The following is a 22,368-nucleotide window of genomic DNA, read 5'->3' as shown; positions in this document are numbered from 1 at the left end:
TGCTTTGATCCCTGGGTTGAGAAGATGCCCTGGAGGAGGGCATGGCAACCCACTCCAGTATTCTTGCCTGGAGAATCCCATGGACAGAGGAGCCTGACAAGCTACAGTCCATAGGGTCACAAAGAGTCAGACACGACTGAAGCGACTTGGCACACACATGAGGATATATATTGAAGAATGGTAAGAAATGAGATCAAGTGGTCTGTTGCTTCTGCAGCATTCATTTCCTCCCTTCCGCCTTCCTCAGAGAATCCCAAATCTCCCAGCCATGCATTTAGGTAGACTTGCCCCACATTCAGCTTCAAGGATAAGCCCAGGTTAACTTAGCCAACCAGCATTTCTCTTTGCAGTATGACAGGTTAATTAATAAAGGAACACATGACCCCAGAGCCAATGAGATTCAATTCTGGGACTCTTTCCCACTAAAATAAGCAAGCAGGTGGCCTTGGAAACTTCTGGATGGTCATCTTGCAACCATGAGGGGAGAGCCTACTTGAGAGAATGGAGCCTATTTCAAGGCAGATCCAAAATATAGGAGTACACAGCTGGGCTCCTGGATCAAACCACACCTGAAGAGGGAACTACCCATGAACTATTCAACTACATGAGCCAATGAAGTCCCTTCAGGCTTAAGCCAGTTTGGTCAGTTTTCTGTTTGTCATGAGTAAAAAGAATCCTGTCTACCTTCAACAGGACTCCAGGTGGGGCTCCCAGTTCATGTTATCCACCCCCCACCCCCGAGATCTATGCTAGCATGTGGTGCTCCATTCTCCCAGTTTGCACCTGGTAGCCTCCAGGAAAGTATCTTGTTTCTCCCAATTTCTCAGACCACCAGAAGGCAGGCGTCTCTCTGGGTCCTTGAAACTGAGATTCCTGAAGGGGCCAGGGGTCAGTGGAAGCCTGATGCCATGTGGGCTGGAGCCAGCCTGAGCCCCAGACTCTCTGGCAAAGGTAATAACTCACCCTGGCTCCTTTCCCCCAGCCCAGGCTAGGCAAGGACAGCCATCCATCCCACTTATCAGGCCCCTTATTTCATCCTTTATCCAGCTGTCTCAGGTGTCACTTCGCATCCTTAACACAGAGTTATGAGAAATTGAGCGCTCAGACCTGGGCTGGCTGAAGGATTCATGGATCTGAGGCTGCCCATTCATCAGGGATATATCTCAATGGCTTTGGGAGTGGGGTGGGATATGATTGACTGGGCCTGGGGGTGAGGGCTTTGCTATCAGCAACCAGAAATATCAAAGGCATGGAGAGGAGGGTGGTGGCAACAGTGGTGAGACTGGGTAAGGAGAAGACCCCCAGGTACCTGGGAAGACAGTCTGAGCCTACAGGGGTAAGAGGAAGACCAGCTCCAGGAAGCTGCAGCCAAACTCACGGTTTGCTCAGTAACTGTGGGGCTTCCTAGGCAGGGAACTCTAGAAAGTAAGGAGCCCAAGGCAATCCAAAGTATCTTTATAAACTTGCATCAGATCCTGTCCCCACCCAGATTAAAACCCTCCAAATGGCTGCCCATTACAGTTAAAATAAAATCCCAACTCCTGACCCCAGCTCACAAAGCCATCCTCGACAAAGCCCTCTACCCACCTTGCCCACCACACTCCAGTGCCTTCAGCCTCTACCTGTTCAAACACTCAAGCTCACTCCTACCTCAGGACCTTTGCACTCACTGCCGGGACACACTCCCCCCAGGGTCTTGTGGTTGCTGGGTTACCCTCTGCATTCAGGGCTTAGCACAGACAGCATCTCCTGAAGGGCCTTTTCCGCCACCCCCCTCAGTCTCTCTGCCATATGGCCCTGTTTCATTCCCTTCATAGCACTTAACACTGGCTAAAATTGTCTTGCTCTTTTTCCTTTTTATTAAATAGGTGACAACTAGAATTCTAGTCCCTGAGGGCAGGACTCCGTCTTCTCCATTGCTGTGTCTCCAGCCACACTTGGTGCATTTCTGGATATTGGAGGCTCTCTGTATCCACAGGTTCCACATCCTTGGATTCAAGCAATTACGAATCCAATGGGTTGGATCCATGGATGGGTTGGATCCATAGAGAGGATGGACTACACAGCGCCCTTTTATATAAGGAACTTGAGCTCTGCAGATTTTGGTATCCACTGGGGTTCTTGAACCAATCCCCACGGATATTGAGGGATGACTGTATGTCTGAATCCTCCAGCTGCATCCTCCAGAGGCAGCCTGAGGACTAGGTGAGTTAAGAGAGGGGGCTGCTAGCCAAACTGCAGTCTTCTGTCCAGGGTGCTGACAGCTCTGGTGCACCACTGCTGTGGCTTCTCCAGGAGACGAGGAAGAAGGCTACCCATTCTGGGAGGAAGAGCTGCTTTGTGTCACCAGGAGGTTGCCATGGGAACGCCTCACTGTGCAGCAGAGACTCCCCCTGAAAGTTAGAGATATGGAGATATGAAGCGATTGCAGAGTCGATGAAGTATTGACCAGCAGCTGCAGGGCCCTGGCTGTGGGCAGGGAAGGACTTTGGGTCACCCCTAACTGTCCTCAGCTATCTTGTGACCAACTCTTCTATCCTTCCACTGCCGGTTTCACTGGTCCCCAGCCTGCTCTCATCTAGGGCCAGAGCACTCACCCAGGAGTTGTGAGAGGGAAGTGAGGAGCAGAAGGAGGCCAGGGGTCATGGCGAGGCCATCCCAGGCTTCTGTGCCAACAGGGTGGCAATGGCAGAAGTGGTAAATGACGTATGACGATACACACGCATGGAGCACTCACTGTAGGCATGCCGAACACGGGACTTCAATGGAAACATGCTATGGCTCATCAGACCTGTGAAGTAACAGACTGAATCCTCACACAGCCTTTGTCATTCTGATCTTCATTTCACAGATGAGAAAACTAAGGCTCAGAGAGGTTACATGACATTCTGGAGAACTGCCCCCTAGTAAAAGGTAGTTCTAGGATTTTAACCCAGGAAATCCAAATCCAGAATTCTTAACCACACCCTCTTGGCAATTCTGAACACAAATGAAGTAACTCCTCCCTGTTGAATGGTTACTGTGGGCCAGGCATCCTGCTCAGTGTGTACGCTTGTTATTTCAAACTGGGTAATTGAGGATTGCAGGGATAAGTCACTCACCCATGTGGAAGAGTTTGGATGTGCACTCTTGTTCAGAGTCCAGGTTCATTTTCCAACATCAATGAAGGCCTGGACCTGATCTCCAGGGCCAGAGAAGACCCTTCAGTCTGGCCACCCTGGGCTGCAGGAAGGGCTGCTGATATCTGTACCATCTTGGTCAATCCCAAGGCTCAAGGAAAGGCAACGACCCCTTTTTTCAAAGCCCTGGGCCTGGGGAGGACACTGAGGATGCTGGACAACCTGCCCACAGCTGATGTCCTGCTGGGCTGCTAGGTGCCGTGGTAGCACAGCCTAGGGGAAGACAGCACCTATCACTGCTTGCCAAGGCAAAGCTCTTACCTTCTCTGAGCCCAGCTTTCCTTGTCAGACCTATGGAATGACTCCCCTCCTTCCACTCAGACTCACCAAAGCTGGATGTGACAGTGCTTCCTAACCTGTCAGGGTGAAGATGGCTGCTACGGCATAGGTGAGCCCACTGTTAGGAAATCAGGTACCCTAGAGTCAATACTTACACTGTGAAACTGCCTCTCTTCTTACCTCCAACTGGATGCTCTAAAGGGCATTTCCAATGGAGATTAAACTATAAAACTTTAATCTACATGCTGTTTGCTAGGAATGTGCCAACTGCACCTGGAGACTTACAGCCAAGCAGCTATGTTAGGGCCAAAACCAGCCCAGACCAGTGGCTGCCCCAGGCTAGCTGTGAGGACATGCTCCCAGGACATCTCCTTGGCTCTTCTGCTCTGTGTTTGCTGTTCTGCCTTCACCCATCACCAGAGAACAGGCAGCAGAGCTCGGCTGGTGTGGGCGGGACTTCGGGGTCTCATTGTTCTCTTGGGTCATATTCTGGTATCTTCCCCCCTCAAAAGAAACCTCTTTTTTCCCAGGCCCCCTGGCAAGAAAAGGCATGATACATCCCTACAGACAGGATGGTCAGACATCCTTCTAAATTCCAGAGAGCAAAAGGGACTTTGGGGTGGGGTGGAATACAGCAATATCCTCTCTGAAATTGACACTCTCAATATGCACATCCAGAATGTCAAAGCTCTAATTAATCTAGCATCTTCTTTGTATTGGCGTTGGTCAGCTATTGCTGCAATAATGCTGTGTAACAAACAACCCTAAAATCTCAGTGGCTTAAATCCACAATTTTTCTTGTCCATAGTCTGAGGGTCAGCTGAATGGTTGTCTTGGGCCAAAGGTTGGGTTCCGCTCTGCTCCACATGCCTCAAATTCTGAGACCAGTGGCTGGGCATGTTCTTTTCATGGTGGCAAGAGGCCAATCTAAACAACACAAACAGATTTAAAGCCTCTGCTCACATCTCATCCCCTAACTAGTTCCACTGGCCAAAGTGGTCACATGGCCAAGCCCAACATCAAAGGGGTGAGTGGGATGCTAAGTCACAAAGCATCCCCAGATCTCAGGCATCTATGTTAAATAAACAGCAAAGCAATAATTAAAATAATAAACCACATGACAGAGGGTATAGCTATACAATTACATCCCAGAGAGGGGATGGTTACAAACAGGATGAAGTGGGTTTACATTGGTCACTGCCCTCAAGATCACTTTCCTGAGGGGAGATTCATCCCACCCTGTTTGGTACAAACTCGTTTGTGGTTAAAGTGAGACTGACCCCCACTATCAGCTCTAGAGGTGGACCTGGACTGGTTCAAGACAATCTGACAGCCTGTCCCATGCCCACAGTCATTGAGTCAAGGATGGTCATGTGACTTAATTCAGGCCACTGAGCAATGTTGAATCCCAGAAAAGAATCCAGAAAGTGCTTCCTTTCCTCTCTGGAAAGAACAAAGAAACATGGAATCAAAACTTCTGGCAGCCAACTTGTGATCCTGAGGGGACCCAGGCTTAGGATGAAGCTGTGGAGAAGAGTGCCGAGATCCAGGAAGAAATCAGATTTTAGGGGGAATATAATTCAGCTGGATCAAGCATTACCTGAAACCTGACCTACAGCTTGACTTTTCACTTAGAGGAGTAAATACCTTCCCATTTTTGTTTAAGCCAGTTTGAGTTTTATCTTCTATCATTTCCAACCCAAAGATTCCTGAGTGATTAGAGATGGTATTAGAGAGGAAATAGGAAATGAATTGGAAATAGGAAATCTCTAGCTATTGTCAGGCCCCTATGGCACAAGCCTAAAACACTGGGCCTAAGAACATCACAGGATTTGGTCAGCTCTGCTTGGACCATTCAGAACCCCTTTGTCCCCAGGTACCTCGCTGCACCCACCATGGGCCTTCAGTGCCCCTCAAATCACCCTCCTCATCCAGACATGCTCACTTTCTTGATGTGACCTCGAGTCTCTGGCTGGCCCCAAAGCCCTGGGAGTCTGGAGCTGCTGCCTCATATATCAAAGATGCTTTTGCATGGAGGGAAAAATGTAGGTCATTTTTCAATGCATGTGGCTATCTTCAGGCAACCCTGAATGCCAGAAGTGGGGCTGCGAGGCAGGGCTAGATAAATGGGATTTGTCTCAGAAGGAGCCGCCTACACCTGCCTGCTCTCCCACTCAGGTGGGTGGGGGTGGGAGCATCTGGGAAAGGAGCTTTGAGGTTTGTTCCTGCCCCTTAACCACTCCCAGCCAGAGCTCCTGTCTCTCTGGACCTCAACACATTGTCCCCAGCCCTTAGCCACTGAAGGAAGAAAGAACTTTCTTTGTTATTGTTGTTCTTTTTCAATCTTGTTTTGTGAACGAGAGGAAGAAAAACGGCAAGTCCATTAAGCCATTTATTCCTAACACTCTAGCCAGAACAGGCTTCTGGTGCTTGAAGAAAAATCAAGAAAATTCGTGCTTGTGAAAGGGAAAGAGCAACAGCCCTGGGCTGGGGCAGCCATAGCTGGGGATCCTCAGGCGCCCTCCACCCCACTCAGCCGCTCCCTGAAGCCGGCTCTCTGCTCACCCTAAACGTTCAGCGCTCCTTCTTCTCCCAGTCCTCCCCCCATTCCCGGCCCAACTCCTCCCTGCCGGCCTCTGCACAGCCCAGCCCAGCCAGAGCCAGGCCGGCCCTCTCCCGTCCTGCCCTCCCTTGCCTTCTTCTCCCCGCTTCACACTGGTGCTCCGCCCGCTGAGCCGCTCCCCAGCCTGGACAGACAGTGCCCCCCTCAGGCCACACTCAGCGCTGGGCTGCAGCGACCCGCGTGACAAAGACAAACACCCGTGGGGGCTTGGGGGAGGACAGAGGCAAGCCTCACTGGTGACCCCAATTCCAGATTCGAACCCGGGTCTCCAGAGGTGAGTATGAAGAAAATGCCTAAATTAAAATGCTAATTACTGTCTTCAGCAGTTCCTTACCAGACAGTCAGTTGTATCTATTATTAACAGCTTCCCGCCACAGCCCCGGCTCGCCAAGAGACACGGATGATTTAAAGATTCAGGTGTAAGAGAAAATAACAGAAAGCCCAGTGAGTGCTGTGAAGCTCGGCCTGCAAAGGTGTCACCCCCCACTCTGCCCACCCCGCAGAGAGAAGCCCCCTGAGGGCCGCAGGATGGCTTGGCTCCTGGGGGGCCCTGGGGGCTCCTCCAGGTGGGAACTTGGGAAGTAGTTAAATCAGCTGACTCATAGGATATCTTTAAAACCTTGTGTCTAAAGCTATCTGCAGAACTCTTGAGGCTCAGAAAGTACCCCCACGTTGCCTTAATTAAGTACCAGAGTTTGGTGACAGCATAAGTCTGAGCCCTGATGCCCAAGTAAAATGCCACCCTTGATCATTAAAGCCAACCCTGCATGCTCCTGGAATCTGGGAGAATTTGCTGCTGGGGAACAGCTGGCCCAGGAGCTGACAGTCCCCAGGAGAAGCATATGACGGCTCCTGGAGAGTCCCAGTGCCCATGCCTCAACCCTTCCATCACACTGACCACCAGAAATAAGACAAAGCAGGGCTTATTATTCCCCCCAAGGGAAACCCTGGAGCCTTGGCAGTGGCCATGAAGAGTCTGCCCAGGTGGAGGGCTCAGGTGACTGGGAGAGAAGAGGCAAGGGATAAAAGTGGAACATGTGATACAGAGTAGAGAGTCGCAGAACGACAGAAACAGTCAAGCCCAAGCACTCTCTCTCCTCTCTGTTCACTCCAGGCAGAAAGGCACGGAGCTGCCCAAGGTCATGAGGAGATGCCCAGGCAGGGCAGAGGCGGGTTCAGATCTCCTTCCTAGACTCACAGTCCAGACATCAGAGAGATGACCTACTGAGGCCTGGAGGCCACGTCCCCCGCCTTCCAACACCCTGTTACATCGCTGTCACAGGCACTCCATCCCTCTCTGAGCTGCTCCTGTCCTGTGCCTGTGTGCTCTCAGAAGCAGGCGCTGGGTCAGCCTGGTGTTTCTAGAACATGGCTCCAGACACAGAGAGGGTACCATGTGATTTCTTATGAACAATGAATAAATAAATTCAATCCTGTACGTGAACAGCTTAATACACAGGGCATTCTAGGGCTGGCTCCTACTGGCTCTTAGGAACCAATCGTTAAATATTCAAGATTCCTGAGCTGGTTATTTAAAAACTAGTAGCTTGAAATCAGCCTCAGTGAGAGTATTTACACCACAGCAACAAGCTAATATTATAAACCAGAGTTGTTTTCCATATCCCACCCCTACCCCAGCAAAACACCTATAACCAAGCTTCTTAAGCTGGGTTAATCATTCTTAACCTTCAGATCTTCCAAATAAAGGATAAGTTGACACGCCTGCTGCATTTTATTCCCTCATTCTCTTTCCCCTGGTGCATGAGCACTCTATACTCTGAGCCATCCGCTGGCAAGCCCCAGCACCTCTTCCTTATGACAGCACCCATCATGAGGCCAGGCTCCCTTCTGGAGACAGTGTTAGAAGAGTTAGTTCCCCATCACCTCCTACCCCCTCTCAGTGCATCACCTGTTCTGCCCAGTTCAGTCCCAGGCGGAGTATAAACACACCCAGTGATGAATGGTCCCACATGTCGCAGGCTGGAGCCCCCTGCTCCTTCCACCACCTGTTCTGTCCCAGCTAGAGGGAGACGAGAGGAGGAGGGGGCTCCCATTTGAGTTAGAATCACCCATCCTAGGTAATTAATTGCCAAAGAAAACGCAAACCCGCTGAAGGGGAGTAGAAGTTCCCCTACCAGCGTCTCAAAACTCCTCCTGCCCCAGGCTTGCCTCTGAGGCTGCTGGGAGAACCAGAAACATGAGGGGGCAGATGGAACAGGGTCTCCTCCTGGATCGACAACTAAGACACTCTTTTCAAGACCTCGCTGTCAGTTCCTACCAAAGCCCAGTCCCCAAAGCTGGTGCTGTGGCCTCTCAACAACCCTCTCCTAGTCTGAAAATAGAAAGTGTGTTAGGCAGACACCATTGGTCATCTGCCAGTGTCCACTTCCTTCTCACCTGATTGCGTTCAGGTTGACTGTTGACAATTCCATATCCCAAGGCTCTGATTTATTTAGTGGGGATGAGAGTGTAGTTCGGTTACAGTCAACGACACATAAAGGAAGGTCGGAGATTTCTTTAATCCTGTGAGAGAATCACTACAGGAAAAGATATTCTCTTTCATTTCCAAGCCTTATGGCATCTGGAGGTGAATCCTGGAGCTTCAGCAGCCATATTGTGACCCTGAGAGGTGAGAGACTACGGCTGGGGCTGACATACCAACAAAGGCAACGAAGAGGAAGGGAAAGAGCTGAGCTCCCTATGATGTCACTGGCCCTCTGAGTCCTCTCCCTGGAGCCACTCCTTCTCTAGACCTCTTGCAACCTGAGATAAGAAAGGGCCTTATCCATTTTGAGTTGGATGGTTACCTGCAGCTAAAGGCACCCCAACTCAGGGAAAGCAAAGCTGGGACCATCTCAGTTGCCAAGGTAGGAGATGCTGGCACCTGGAGCTCCCTGTGTTCTCTGTAGGTGAATCTTCCATTTGCAAACCTGCCTCTCTCCTCTCTCTGCCTAGGGCCAGACTCTGGCCTGAATATGTCATTCCCCCATCCCTTCACCAGGCTGGAGGTGACCTCTAGCCTAAGACCAGTGCCTGAATCCTTGTTGCCCCTGGACACCCCATCTGCAAGGGGACATTCTTGCTCTCTGTGCTTGAGCTTCTCAGGGGGCTCCCAGCCCTACCCCCAGTTCCTCCTGCCCCCTAAGTGAGCAGGCATCACTCCAGACCACAGCACTGCGCCTACTCCCCCCCAGACTGAATGGTCAATGTGAAGGGCTCACCTTGCTGGGACTGAAACCCCTGCTCAGAGCCCAAGGCAATTATCATTTAGTGGCACCGAGGGCTCAGGCAGTAGCGTTCCCTGAGTTTCGCAGAACACATTACCCGCATTATTTTTCACTCAATACCCGTCAAGAAACCCTTGAGAGAGCTGAAGGACGTCACTTAGTCCTAGTTTACAGATGGGCTCTACAAACGGAAAGGGATACACATTTTTAAAGAGCCCAGGGTGACAGAGCCCACGTTTGTTGGCGCCTAAACTAGCATCAATACCAAATGGGCACAGTTAGGGGAAGACTTGCAAGCCTCATCTGGAGGCAAGTGTGCAGGTTTGGACCGCATTGTTCCCTCTGCTGGGAACAGGTACTGCAGACCCAAAGTGGCCCAGATTTCTGGTGAGCAAACACATGGATCAGTCAGAAAAGGCCCTTCTCCTTGAAAATAATCAAGAGAAACTGAGAGCTATGTTCCAGTCCAGAGCAGAAGCAAGGTAGTTAACAAAGGATGGAGAGAAAGAGAACACAAAGCATGCTGGGTAAATCTTTCCATCTCTTTCTGCCTCGACCTCCTCATCTGGATAACGTGAGAAATACAAGTTCCCTCTCCCAGGGTGGTTGGTGAAACCATGAAGACATTTACGGAGTCCAAGCTACAGACCATGAGTTATCCTTCAATATCCATGGTCCCCTCCCTCTGATCTTTAGCTGGGCCCATGGCTACCTGACACGCTGGGCTTCCCTGGTGGCTCACATGGTAAAGAATCTACCTGCAATGCAGAAGACCTGGGCTCAATCCCTGGGTTGGGAAGATACCCTGGAGAAGGGAATGGCAACCCACTCCAGTATTCTTGCCTGGAGAATTCCATGAACAAAGGAGCCTGGTGGGCTACAGAGTCCATGAGTTTGCAAAGAACTGGACACAACTGAGTGACTAACACTTTCATGGCTACCTGGAATGATGACTCTCTTCTCAACCTCCCTTGCCACCATCTTGCCCATCTGACTATTAATAAATTCTGGCTCTTACACTGTAAACACACGTAGGGTGTGCAGTTCTGCAGAGTGTCCATAAAGGGAGGACCTGCGCTTCTTTGTCCCTTTCTCCTTCTGGGATCCAAGCAGCCATCTTGGATCATGAAATGGAAGTCAGTGGAAGAAGAGGACTGAATGTAAACAATGACTGATGCCGACTCTGAGAAACCTCTCTTCCAGACTCTAGGCTTTTGATTAAGAGACAAATGTATCTCTATAATTTTGACCCTGTTTTTCTCTTTGGGATGGTGTTCGTCACTCACAGCTGAACCTACTCGAGCCCCTACAGTCTAGAACCTAGACCAATCTGTACCCCAACCCCAGGGGACCACCCACCACAGGACCCACCACTCCATCATAAATCCTATGGAAGGCTATAGTGCTCACACTGGGTGAGTACTGCTCAGCATGTGTCAATAAGCGACCCACTAGAAGGTGGGCCCTGGCTCCAGTTCACCCTCCAATACTGAATTCCAGCTCGAAGTTGCCGGTGGCCAGCCCGCAGGCTTTCCAGAATGGCTGGAGAGTCGGTTTTTGAGAAGGGCAGGAAAACAGCTTGAAGAATAGGGATGCTGAGGACAGAAGGGCAAATTACTTGCTGGTTGGCTCAGATTCGGAATCTGGAAAAAAAATAAAGTGTGTTTTTAACCAGCCTGCAAATGGTAAAATGACAGCCTCAGATGCTAGACCCCCTCTCTCCCCATCCCTAGAGTGGCTGGTGAGCCAGTCCCTGTGCCCACCACGCAGAAAAGACCCTTGTGGTTCCCCTTTCCATCTCCTGGGAGGACAGAGTGCCACAACCCACTGGTGGTTGCATAGTGGCCATCTATGACCCAGCAGCCCGGCACCCGTTCATTGTTTTCAGTGGCAACAGCAGCCAGTTTTCCCTTAGCAATCCCAGCTCTTCTCTTTCAGTCCACAGGCTTCAGATAGAGCTGACGGCACTCGGGGTATCATGTGACTCAGGCCTGGCCAATCAGAATGTCTGTATTCCCCCCTACCACCCTGATTGGTCACGGATGAGCATGTGACCCAGAAAGACAGATTTTCTATGAGTGTTGACAGAAGAGTAAGCCTTTTTCACCCTGGGTTTTATTCTGGGAGGTTGTAACCCTCGGGCTGCTGGCAGCACCCTTGCTATCACATGGAGCCTCCGGATAGAGCAGGAATTGTCAGAGCCAAGAAGCAGAGAGGCATCCAGGTCCTAGTTGGATCCCAGCCCGACGTTCACCACCCCTCACGTTTGTAGTTATCAATACGTTTCTTCCCCCATCACCACCCAGAACCACTTGCCTGTGCAAATTCTGGTCCAGCTAAAACACCATTTCTTCTCGTGCTAGCAAACTCCCCCTCCTGCATCTCAAAGACCAGCGAAAGCTGCCTGTTCCCCGAGGAGGCCAGGTCTCAGGCCCCTTGATAGGTGAGCATGGATCATACTGAATGAACATTTCCACCTTAGCTCCGCCACCAGCATGGGGGTCTCTCCAGGACAGGACCTGCAAGTCCTCTCACTGTGTATCCAGTGCCCAGCATCCAGTTGGTGCTTACTAAATGCTGGTTGAATAAATAAATGAATGACTGCAGAGAAGCAAGCTAATCGTTCATCAAGTTTATGGATGACATGAAATTGGGAGCAGTTTCTAGCCAGAGGTTAGAATCGTAAAGCAGATTGGCTTTCACAAATGAGAGTATGGCAGGCTGAAACGGAATTGGATGACGTTCATTAAGTAACTAGTTTGAAGAAGTCGTTGCCGGGAGTCTGTGAGAGCTGGGAATGTAATGATTTCTGTGCACATTCCAAGACAAGCTGTGGGTGGCAGGCTGAATGCGGAGTGAAAGAAGCCGGCCATTGAGAGGTGGTCCCCCCACTGAGGTCAGTTCATAGGTTTGTGACAAGCAAGACCCAGGCAGGTCCTTCTGCCTCCAGGAAGGCCCTCCTAGTTCTGTATTTTGGGAGACATAGAAGATTCAAGGAAGCAAAAAAAAAAAAAAAAAAAAAAAGCATTTAAAATAGTGAAAGGGAAGAAAAATTGGATTTCTCCAGCCAGGTTAAAGAGGCTTGGGTTGCTGCATTTGGAAAGAGAATGGGCTTTAATGAGGGGCCTCACCTCCCAGCGTGGAGAAGGGGCCCCAAAAGGAGAGTGATGGGCAGGGAGGCAGTGGCAGCCTGCCCTGCCCCCACTGCAGCCTCCGGAGCTGCTGCCACCCCTGCTGTTTACACTTTTATCGTTTGCAATGAAAGACGATGATGTGTGTGCGAGCTGTATTGATTGTGCCTCTTAGATTTTTATGTCATTGTGGAAAGTGGCAATTATGCTCGCCCGCTCTGGAGGGAGCAAACGGCCCTGGGGGAGGACAACACAGGGCCAGGATAACTCAGAAGGTAGCCAGAGGGGGTCCAGCTCAGGAGCTGGGGGTATGAGACAGGCAGCCTGGCGATGGGGCTGGTTGAGCCTGAGAAGGGACAGGAATCCCACCAAGTGGTGCACCTACTCTAGGCCGTAGACATTTATTAAGCACCTACAGAGTGCAAGGTGGTCAAGTCATTGTTCCACGCTCGTCTGAAAGCCCTCTGATGGCTTCCTTTTTGTGATTAAAATAAATCCATTCTACCTATTGGAGCATATGTCACCAGACCCCCACCTATCTCTCTGGTCTCACCTCCATTCTTTGCCTTCGTCATTCAGGGCCGCCTAGTCATCTGGCCTTCCTCCTGGCCTGCCCACACATCAAGCGTGGCCCTGCCTCCAGGTCTTTGCCTTTTGCTCTTGCAGTTCCCTCTGCTAGAATGCTGTTCCCTGTGCTCTGTCCTGCCGTTATCTTCACATTCAGGTCTCAGCTTAGGTATCACCTTCTCACATATTCCTGTGTTATGTCCCCGCCAGTCTCTCTGACACATCATGTTCTTTTCTTTTCCTCATAGCACTTCTCATTCTCATATATATTCTTGCCTACTTATGGGTTCATTATCTGTCTTGGCTGCCAAAACGTAAATGCAAGAAGAATAGGAATCTTATCTCTTGCTCCCTGCTTTGCCACCAGCACCTAGAGGAGTTCCTGGCACATGACTTAAGTGTAATGAATATTGACAATTATTGTTCCTTCTAGTTAATAGTAGAGGAAATGGAGGCTTCAAGGGTGTGTCAATTAGGACTATGTTTGACCAAAAGTAACAGAATATCCAACTAAGACACAGAGGTGGGTGATGATTGACACGGGTCCAGTTGCTCAGTGATGACCTGATAAGCTGAGGAACTTTCCATCATTCTGCCCAGTTTTTCTTAGGCCATTACTTTTAGCTTGCTTCTCATGGTCACAAAGTGGCTGCTCCTGTTCCTGATGCAACTTGACATTCAAAGCAGGAAGGAGAGGAGAAGGCAAAATTCTGATCTAGTTGAATATGTTTTCCTTTTTATTGGACCTTTTCCATTTCCAGAACACCCCTCACCAGGATTCTGCTTCCAGCATTGGCTGGATCTGTGTCACTCACTGCAAGAGATACTGGGAAACTCCCTGGGCTCCAAATAGAGGAGGGCAGAAGTGAAGTGGGTTGTACAGGAGTGCTGAGTGAGCCATCTTCAGTGATGACCATGAAGATGTGGCCTATGAACAGTAGAACTGGGATCTGAGCCCACATGGTCTGACCCCAGAGTCCATGCCCTATTTACCACACCCTGGTGCTTCTCTCCTGGCCTCTGGGTGAGAGAGCAAAGATGCTAGAGCAGATCCCAGAAGTGCCATCAGGTCTGTAGCCCAGCACATGTTGTTCTGTGTTACCTGGCCTTTTTCCATCCCAACACCTCCCCTCCCTCCCACAACACTCCCCAGTGCCCCACCTACAATGATCCATTCAGGGCTCCTAAACTCACCTGACCTTCCCTCCTCTGTCCCTTTGCAAAGATGCTCAGAACCCCAGCTACCCGTACGCCACTCTGCTCATCCTTCAAAGCCCAGCTGGAGTGTCACCTCCTCTAATTCTTCTGCTTTCTTGCTTAGTCACATGCTAAGGACTCAAAGCAGAGAGAAAGACAGACAATAAGCAAACGAACAAAATAAATAAGACTGTTTTATAGAAGGATAGGTGCAATGAGGAAAACAAAACAGGGTGACATGTTAGAGAGCAACTGGGAAGCTGTGGTAGATGGAATAGTGGCCCAAAGATGTTTATGTCCTAGTTCTTGGAACCTGTGAGTATGGTAGTTTACATGGCAGAGGGAAATTAAGGTGGTGGATGGAATTAAGGTTGTGTGCAATAAAGACACGGCTGACCTCTGTCCCTGGTTCCCGGGGACCTCTATGTCCTATATAACCTCTATCCTCTGTAACCTCTATATCCTCAGAAATTCTGGAGGGATAGGACTGTATTTGTTATTCATGGCGGCACCTTAGACCACGCCTGATAGTTTATGCTAATGAGGTGACTCAAAACAGAGGCTGATGGTGCCAGAAAGACCAGCCATGGGATTAGAAGAGTTGGAACTTTGAGCCCCACAAGGAGAAGGGAGCTGGACACTGAGTTCAGTCGAATGACTGATGATTCAGTCAGGACGGATGATTCATGCCTATGCAATGAAACCTCAATAAGAACTCTGCACACTGAAACTCCAGGGGGCTTCCTGGCTGGCGATACTCTGTGCTGTTGCATGTAGTCGTGCTGGGAGGGTAAAGCATTCCTGACAATATGGGGAGAGAACACAGAAGTTTAACGTTTGGGACCCCTAGACCTCATCCTCTGCATCTCTCCTCTTGATTTGCTCTGAATTATATCCTTTTGTAATCAGAAATATGGTACTTTCCTGAGTTCTATGAGCCATTCCAGCAAATTGTAGCAACTAAGGGAGTAGTGAGAATCCCTGATTTGGTTAGACGTGAGGGCAACCTGGGGGGCCCTGAACTTGCGTCTGGTGTCTGTGGAGATCTGCAACCTTAACTTGTGAAGTTGGCCTAATTCCAGGTGGCTGGTGTCACTGGAGGTTGCTCACCAGCTGACCCTGAGTTGGAAAATGACAGGTGTGCCTTGGAGATATTGCAGTTTCCATTCCAAACCACCACATAAAGCCAACATTGCAATAAAGTGAGTCCCATGAATGTTTTGGTTTCCCAGTATACATGAAAGTTGCATTTACACTATGCTGTAGTCTGTTAAGTGTGCAATGGCATTATGTCTTTGAAAATGTACAGGAGAAGTATAAGTGTTAGTTGCGCGGTCATGTCTGACTCTTTGCGACCCCATGGACTGTAGCCCGCCAGGCTTCTCTGTCTATAGGTTTTCCCAGGCAAGAATATTGGAGTGGGTAGCCATTCTCTTCGCCAGGGAATCTTCCCAACCCAGGGATTGAACCTGGGTCACCTGCATTGCAGGCAGAATCTTTACTGTCTGAGCCACCAGGGAAGCCGCAGAAATGTACATACCTTAATTTAAAAATACTATATTGCTGAAAAGTGCTAACCATCATCTGAGCCTTCAGTGAGTCATAATCTCTCTGCTGGTGGAGGGTCTTGCCTTGATGTTGATGGTTACTCACTGGTTGAGGCAGTGACTGCTAAAGGTTGGGGTGGTTGTGGGAGTAGCTTAAAATAAGATGCCAGTGAAGTTTGCAGCATCTATTGACTTCTTTCACGAATAATTTATAGCATACAGTGCTCTCTGACATCCTTTTACCCATGGTGGAACTTCCCTCAAAATTGGAGTCAATCCTCTTAAACCTCCTGAATCCTGCCACTGCTTTATCAATTAAATTTATGTAATATTCTCAATGCTCTTTTGTCATTTCAACAATTAAGTTTGCTATCTTATAAGGCATGGTTCATGATGCTCCAAAGCTATTACAATAGTAACATCAAAGATCACTAATCACAGATCACCATAATAAATATAATGAAAGAGTTTGAAGTATTTTGAGAATTACCAAAACATGATGCAAAGATATGAAGTGAGCAAATGCTGTTGGAACAAACAAAGCACCTATAGATTTGCTTGATCCAGGGTTGCAACAAATCTTTGATTTGTAAGACATACAATATTTGAGAAGCCAGATAAAACGTGGTATGCTCATATCCTGAATTATCCAGAGGGCCTGATAACAAGGGCCCTTAGAAGAGAAGAGGGAGGCAGAAGAGAGAGAACTAGAGATAGTATCATGAGAGTGACTCAACGCAACATTGCGGGCTTTGTGGATGGAGGAAGGGGCTGAGAGGGTGGAGGAAAGAGGGCAGCCTCTAGAAAGTGGAAAAGGCAAGAAAACAGATTACCTGCTCCAGCCTGCAGAAGGTATGCAGACCTGCTGACACCTGGATTTTAGCCAAGTAAGACCTAGTTTGGACTTCTGATCTCTGGGACAGTAGAATAACAAAGCAATGTTGTTTTAAGTCTCTCAGTTTGTGGTCATTTGTTTCAGCAGCAGTGGTGAATTAATACAGGGGTATTACTTTGCATGTATCAAGGGTTGAGGGTAGTCAGGGAAGGCCTCTCTGAGAAGGAAACAAGTTAAAATCTTTTGTCACATTGTTACTGGCTTTGTTTCTAAGAACCTCAAAAATGTGAACTTTGCCTGATTCTGCTTTGTATACCCACCACTTGCTGGAGACCCAGCAGGGCCAAATTCCTCAGGAATTTTTTCTTTCACAGCATTTTCATTTTGTTCTGTTTAACAATTCAGTAAAACTGTCTTTGTGTGTATGTATGTGTATGATCTACGGATTTTAACACATTTATAGATTCATGCAACTACCTCAATAGGATAGAGGTCCATCACCCCCATGAAACTCCTGTACATGCTCCCTTTATCATCACACATGTTCCACACCCCTACCCCATAACCATCACTGGCCTATTCTCCAACACTATCACTTTGTTTTTTTGAACAGTTCGCATAAAAGGAATGACACCGTATGTCACCTTTGAGACTGGCTTCTTTCACTCAGCATAATGCCTCTGAGATTCCTTTAAGTCATTGCGTGAATCAATAATTCCTTTTTATTGAAGAGTATTATTCCATTGAATGGATGTACTGAAGTTTCTCCATTCACCTATTGGGGGACATTTGAATTGCTTCCAGTTTGGGCAATTGCCAACTGCTATGATCATTTGTGTTCCAGTTTTCACGTGAACATAAGTTTTCATTTCTCTAGGGTGAACACTCTGGAGTGGGATTGCTGGGTCATATGGTAATTACATATTTAACTTTATAAGAAACTGCCAAACTATACCATTTTGCATTCCCACCAGCAGTCCATGAGTGTTCCAGTTGCTTGGCGTCCTCACCAGCACTTGGTTTTGTCAATTTGTTCTGTGCTTTGTCCATTTGTAACAGTGTAGTAAAAGCATTGCCATAATGGCTGATAATGTTGAACATCTTCATGTATGCTTATTGGCCATCTTTATGTCCTCTTGAATAAAATTTCTGTTGAAATCTTTTGTCCAGCTTTTAATTGGGTTGCTTGTTGTCTTTTTGTTGAATTTTGAGGGTTCTTCATATACTTTGAACAGAAATCTTTTGCCGGACATGTGGTTTGCAAACATTCTCTCCAAGTTCGTAGCTTGCTTTTTCATTCTCTTAACAGTGTCCTTCACAAGAGCAGAAAGGTTGATTTTGATGATGCTCAATTTATTCTTTTATGGATTGTGCTTTTAATGTGGTAACTCTGCCTACTCCCAGGTCATGAAGACTTTCTCTTATGTTATCTTCCAAGAGTTTTATCTATAATCTATTTAGAATTAAATTTTGAAGAAAGCATATAAGACTTTTTATATAAGATTTTTTTAAAATAGTAGCTTTAGTAATAGACATATTTAACTTTTCCAGTCCACTTAGAATTAATATGTTACCACTTCATGTGGAATGAAGAAGCCTTACCACTGTATATGTCATTTCACCCTCTTCCTTTTATGTTGTATTTGTCTTCTGTAGGACATGTACATTCATTGAAATCCCATCAGGCAATGTTATATTTTGTTTTTAACCATCAGACGTATTTTAAAGAGCTCAACAGGAAAGTCAACAGAAGAAAAATAGTCTATAATACATATCCAAATTCTTGCCATTTCTGCTACTCTTCCTTACTCCTGTTCCAAGTTTCTTTCTGCTGTTATTCCCCTTCTGCTGAAGAGTTCTTTAGCAATCTTTTAGTCCAGGTCTCCTGGCAACAAATTCTCCTAGCTTTCCTTCCTCTGAAAACGTCTTTGTTTTACCTACATTCCTAAAGCTCATTTCCTGTGAGGAATTCTGAGCTGAGAGTTCTTTTCTTGAAGAATTTAAAGAATGTTGTTCACTTCCTTCTGGCTTTTGTGGTTTCCACTGAGAAATCCACAGTCATGTGAATCATTGTTCCCCTATAGGTTTTCTCTGGTTGTTTTCAAGATGTTTTTTCTTTGTATTAAGTTTTCAAAAGTTTAATTATGATGTGTCTGGGCATAGATTTCTATGTATTTATTCTATTTTGGATTCACTGAGCTTAAATTTGTGTTTATATGTTTCATCAGATTTGGAAGATTTGCATCACTATTTCTTCAAATTTTTCCCCTGGATCTCCCTTTGTCTTCTCCTTCCGAGACTCCAATGACATGAATGTTAGACCTTTGGCTATTGTCCTGCAGGTCTCTGAGGCTCTCTTCATTTTTTTCCAATCTTCTTTCTCTGTGTTATTCATATTAGATAACTTCTATTAGTCTGTCTTCAAGTTTACTGTTTTCTCCATCATCTCCATTTTGCTATTGAGCCCATGCAGTAAGTTTTTAAATTTTTGGTTATTGTATTTTCCACTTCTAAACTTCCATTTGATTCTTCTAGATATCTTTTTCTTTTTAGGCTGATGCTTTTTTGTCTTTCTATTAATTTCAAGAGTGTTTGCCCTTATACATTGGACTATTTTTATAATAGCTGCTACTGTGTCGGTAAAGTCATCTCAGCATTGGCTACTGTTGATTGTCTTTTCCCAAGTAAGTTGAGATTTCCCTGGTTCTTCCCGCACACAGTAGTTTTCTATTTTTCTTTTAGCAGACAGTTGACCCAATTGGGTTCAGGTCACAAGTTCCCACCAGCTTCCTGTGGGTTGTGGTTCCAATGTCAGTGCAATTTCCAAAGCGTTTGCAGTGCTGTTTGGATCTGTCCCCTCTGTGCGCCTCCCCATAGCCAATCTGAGATTGGGACATGGTCCGTCCTCAGGTGTTCTGTTCTCTAGTCTCTTCATGTTAAGGTCAGGCCATGCAGTTCAATTTCATAAACAACTTTAAGTGACTGTTTTTCCCAGCCCTTCCCTTTCTGTGATCTCCCCTGGGCTCTCCAGTTTACTGAGGTTTCTCTTTGCCAGTCCCCAGGCCAGAGGCTGGGGCTCTGCTTACTTTGCATGCCATGTCTTTCCTGTGACTGCTAGTGGGGAACCCACGGGGCTTGCCCGCCCTGGTGGGCCATGGCTCCTCCCACTGGAGCTCTGGGTCGCCCCCAGCCCACACTGCTATTGCTGCTGCTACCATCACATGACTTATTGGAGGCTGGGGTACAAGAGAATGAAAAAAAAAAGGCAGAGAAAGGAAAATAGATGCCTTCTCTTTTGTCTCTCACCCTTTTCTTGGTCCTCAAGACAGAATCAGAGGGCGTTTCCTGGAACTCTCTTTGTAGATGCCAATACCCACTTCATGATTTTGCACTGCATTGGATTCAGCCCAGGAGATATTGGAGGGCTAAAAATAATAAATTTACTACTGATTTGTGTTACTTTGATATCTGGTCTTCTCTAAGGCACCATAATGCCTGTAAGCCCTCTATTGTGGGACCCAGTGCTTAGTAAGTGCTCAAAAATGGCAGCTATTGTTGATTTTATTATTACCACATACTTGGTTGCAGGCAGAAGAGACTTCAAATCCACGCTCTGTCAAGGTTTTACGCTGTATTCAGTGGGAGACACAGGATGAGTGAGTTTGCCTCCTCTCACACAGAACTGGAAACTCCCAATTTTTTAAAGGACATAAAGCATGCAAGTGTACAGAGGTGGTGTGGTGCTAAAGCCAATGTTTAGTAAGCACATGACAGAGCTTTATGTTCATGCAACTCGGGGTTTGAACCCAGCCGTCCTTCTTTCTAGCTGTGTAATGCTGGGCAAGAATCTAAATGTACATGATCCTTGGGTTCCTCATCTGTAAAATATAGACAGCCATGGGGTGTGCGAGAATGATGCAATAATGTCTATAAAGCTCTTTATTCAGGATTCAGCATATAGTAAGTGCCCAAGACACTAATGGCAACTCTTGGTGTTATTACCACCTGGGATTGCAAGTTACAGAGAGCGACTGCCTATGTTAAGCAAAAGGGAAGATATATTTGGGGCTCCCAGAATCCACAGGAGGTGATGGGCATCAGGTCTAGGAGCACCAGCGACTGCGGGCTGGGTTGAGGTTCACAGTCGAGTTCACTCCTGGCCCCGTAGCATGGAACACACAGCCCTCGGGCTCCCACTGTGGAGGCAGGGGCCATCACTGCCCTCCCCATGAAGACGGTGCTCACCGAGGACCCTTCCAGAGGGAAACAGGAACTCACAGGCAAGAAGGGTGGACTCTGGAAAGCTCTCCTTAACCTCCCCCCTCCAAACTGCTTCCCTTTTACTAGAAATGAGACCACAGGCAATCAACCTAACCTCTCTATACCTATTTTCTCAGCTGTGAAATAAGGCTAGAAATCATATAAACTGAAGATTTCATTCAATAATGTCAGAAAATATTAAGTCAGGATTAGGCACTGTGCTAGTGCTCAGTTATAAAATATTATTATTACTACTACATGTGGCTGCTCCTTCAATCCTCGCAACAACCTCTGTGTGTTACTGACCTGACTCTCCAGGTGGAGAAACAGAGAGGTGCAGTGGTTTGGCCGAGGACGCAGGCGGCCTTCTAAACTGGTTTGAATCATACCTGTTGTGAAGGCGGGGGTGGTGCCACCAAGGGTGGGACAGGCCCCCAGGGAATGGGTGGCAGCCAAAAAGGGAGCACATTCAGGGAAGGGAGTCTTGAACTGGGGTAGAGGAGCCCCTTCATCTGTGTACCCTGGAGCCAAGGTACTACCTGTTGTGTGGGTTCCCTTGTGTGTGCAAAGTGTGTCTCCTCTCAGCACACGCGTGTCCTGCTCTGTGTTTTTCTCACGAAAAACATCAGTGACTTGGATGAGGCATCATGATGAGAAATCTGAGAACCTCCTCATGGGCTGGGGGACAGAACAGGGTCCCCACAGGGCCTGAGGGGTGTGGGGATTGGCAGGAGAAGCCCTAAGTTAACCAGGCATGCTGGTCTCATCTGGAGAGCACAGCTGGAGTGGGTGGGCAGGCCAGCACTGGACTGACAGCTAGACATGAAGGCCAGGGTGGAAAACCAGTGGACCCATCGTGGGGTGGGAGGTGATGCGGGTGCAGATAGTACCTCTTTTTCTTTCCATGTTATTTTCCTCCACTTAAGCAAAAGCTGTAACGAGGCAGCCTATGGAATGGCAAGATTGATTGTGTCATTCTGGCCTTTGAGGGAAGAAGGGGGAAAAAAATCAAATTATCGGACAGGCTCCTTTTAAGGAGCTGCTGCTTTAATTTATTTTTTTTTATATTTTGTCAATAGCTGTTGTTTTTTTTCTTAAACAAGTGCTGCACTTTATAAATGGATTTTGCTTGGGCAAAACAAACACAGTCATTTCATACCTCCTTCTAAAACTCACCAAAAATGTGGTGAGTGGCTATGATGGACACAGGGCCAGATCACCACTTGGAAGGGTGACGGGCAGCTTTAGAGACTCCCCCAGCCCTGGGGCAGCGGTGGGGGTGGGGGGGGTGGGGGGTGGGAATTGGATATAGCACCAGACTGTGGCATAGATCACCACCCCCCGGTTACATGGCACAGGTCCCAGGCCTGTTGAGGCTCCGTGACCCCCCCAGTGGAGGAAAACATTTTTTAAAACAGAGGTTGCTTCCCACCTTCAAGAGTCTGATTCACTGGGTCTGCAGTGGTCCCTGGATGGTAGTTTTTTAAGCTCAGGTGATTGGACAATAAATCTCAGCTCTTCAG

At 47.8% G+C, this 22,368-nt stretch overlaps 1 long non-coding RNA gene across 1 annotated transcript; it reads right to left on the bottom strand.

The window, feature by feature from the left end:
- Positions 1–1,404: 1,404 nt before the first annotated feature.
- On the bottom strand, positions 1,405–11,267 carry LOC129642127 (uncharacterized). Its single transcript, XR_008709551.1, has 3 exons — positions 11,137–11,267; positions 10,789–10,951; positions 1,405–2,393 (listed from the first exon to the last, which is right to left on the bottom strand). It is a non-coding gene; the product is annotated as an uncharacterized LOC129642127 (long non-coding RNA).
- Positions 11,268–22,368: the final 11,101 nt, after the last annotated feature.

Source organism: Bubalus kerabau, chromosome 1 (genome assembly GCF_029407905.1).
Source record: "Bubalus kerabau isolate K-KA32 ecotype Philippines breed swamp buffalo chromosome 1, PCC_UOA_SB_1v2, whole genome shotgun sequence".
Classification (NCBI taxonomy): domain Eukaryota; kingdom Metazoa; phylum Chordata; class Mammalia; order Artiodactyla; family Bovidae; genus Bubalus; species Bubalus kerabau.
This window is presented reverse-complemented; position numbering and strand designations above follow the sequence as displayed.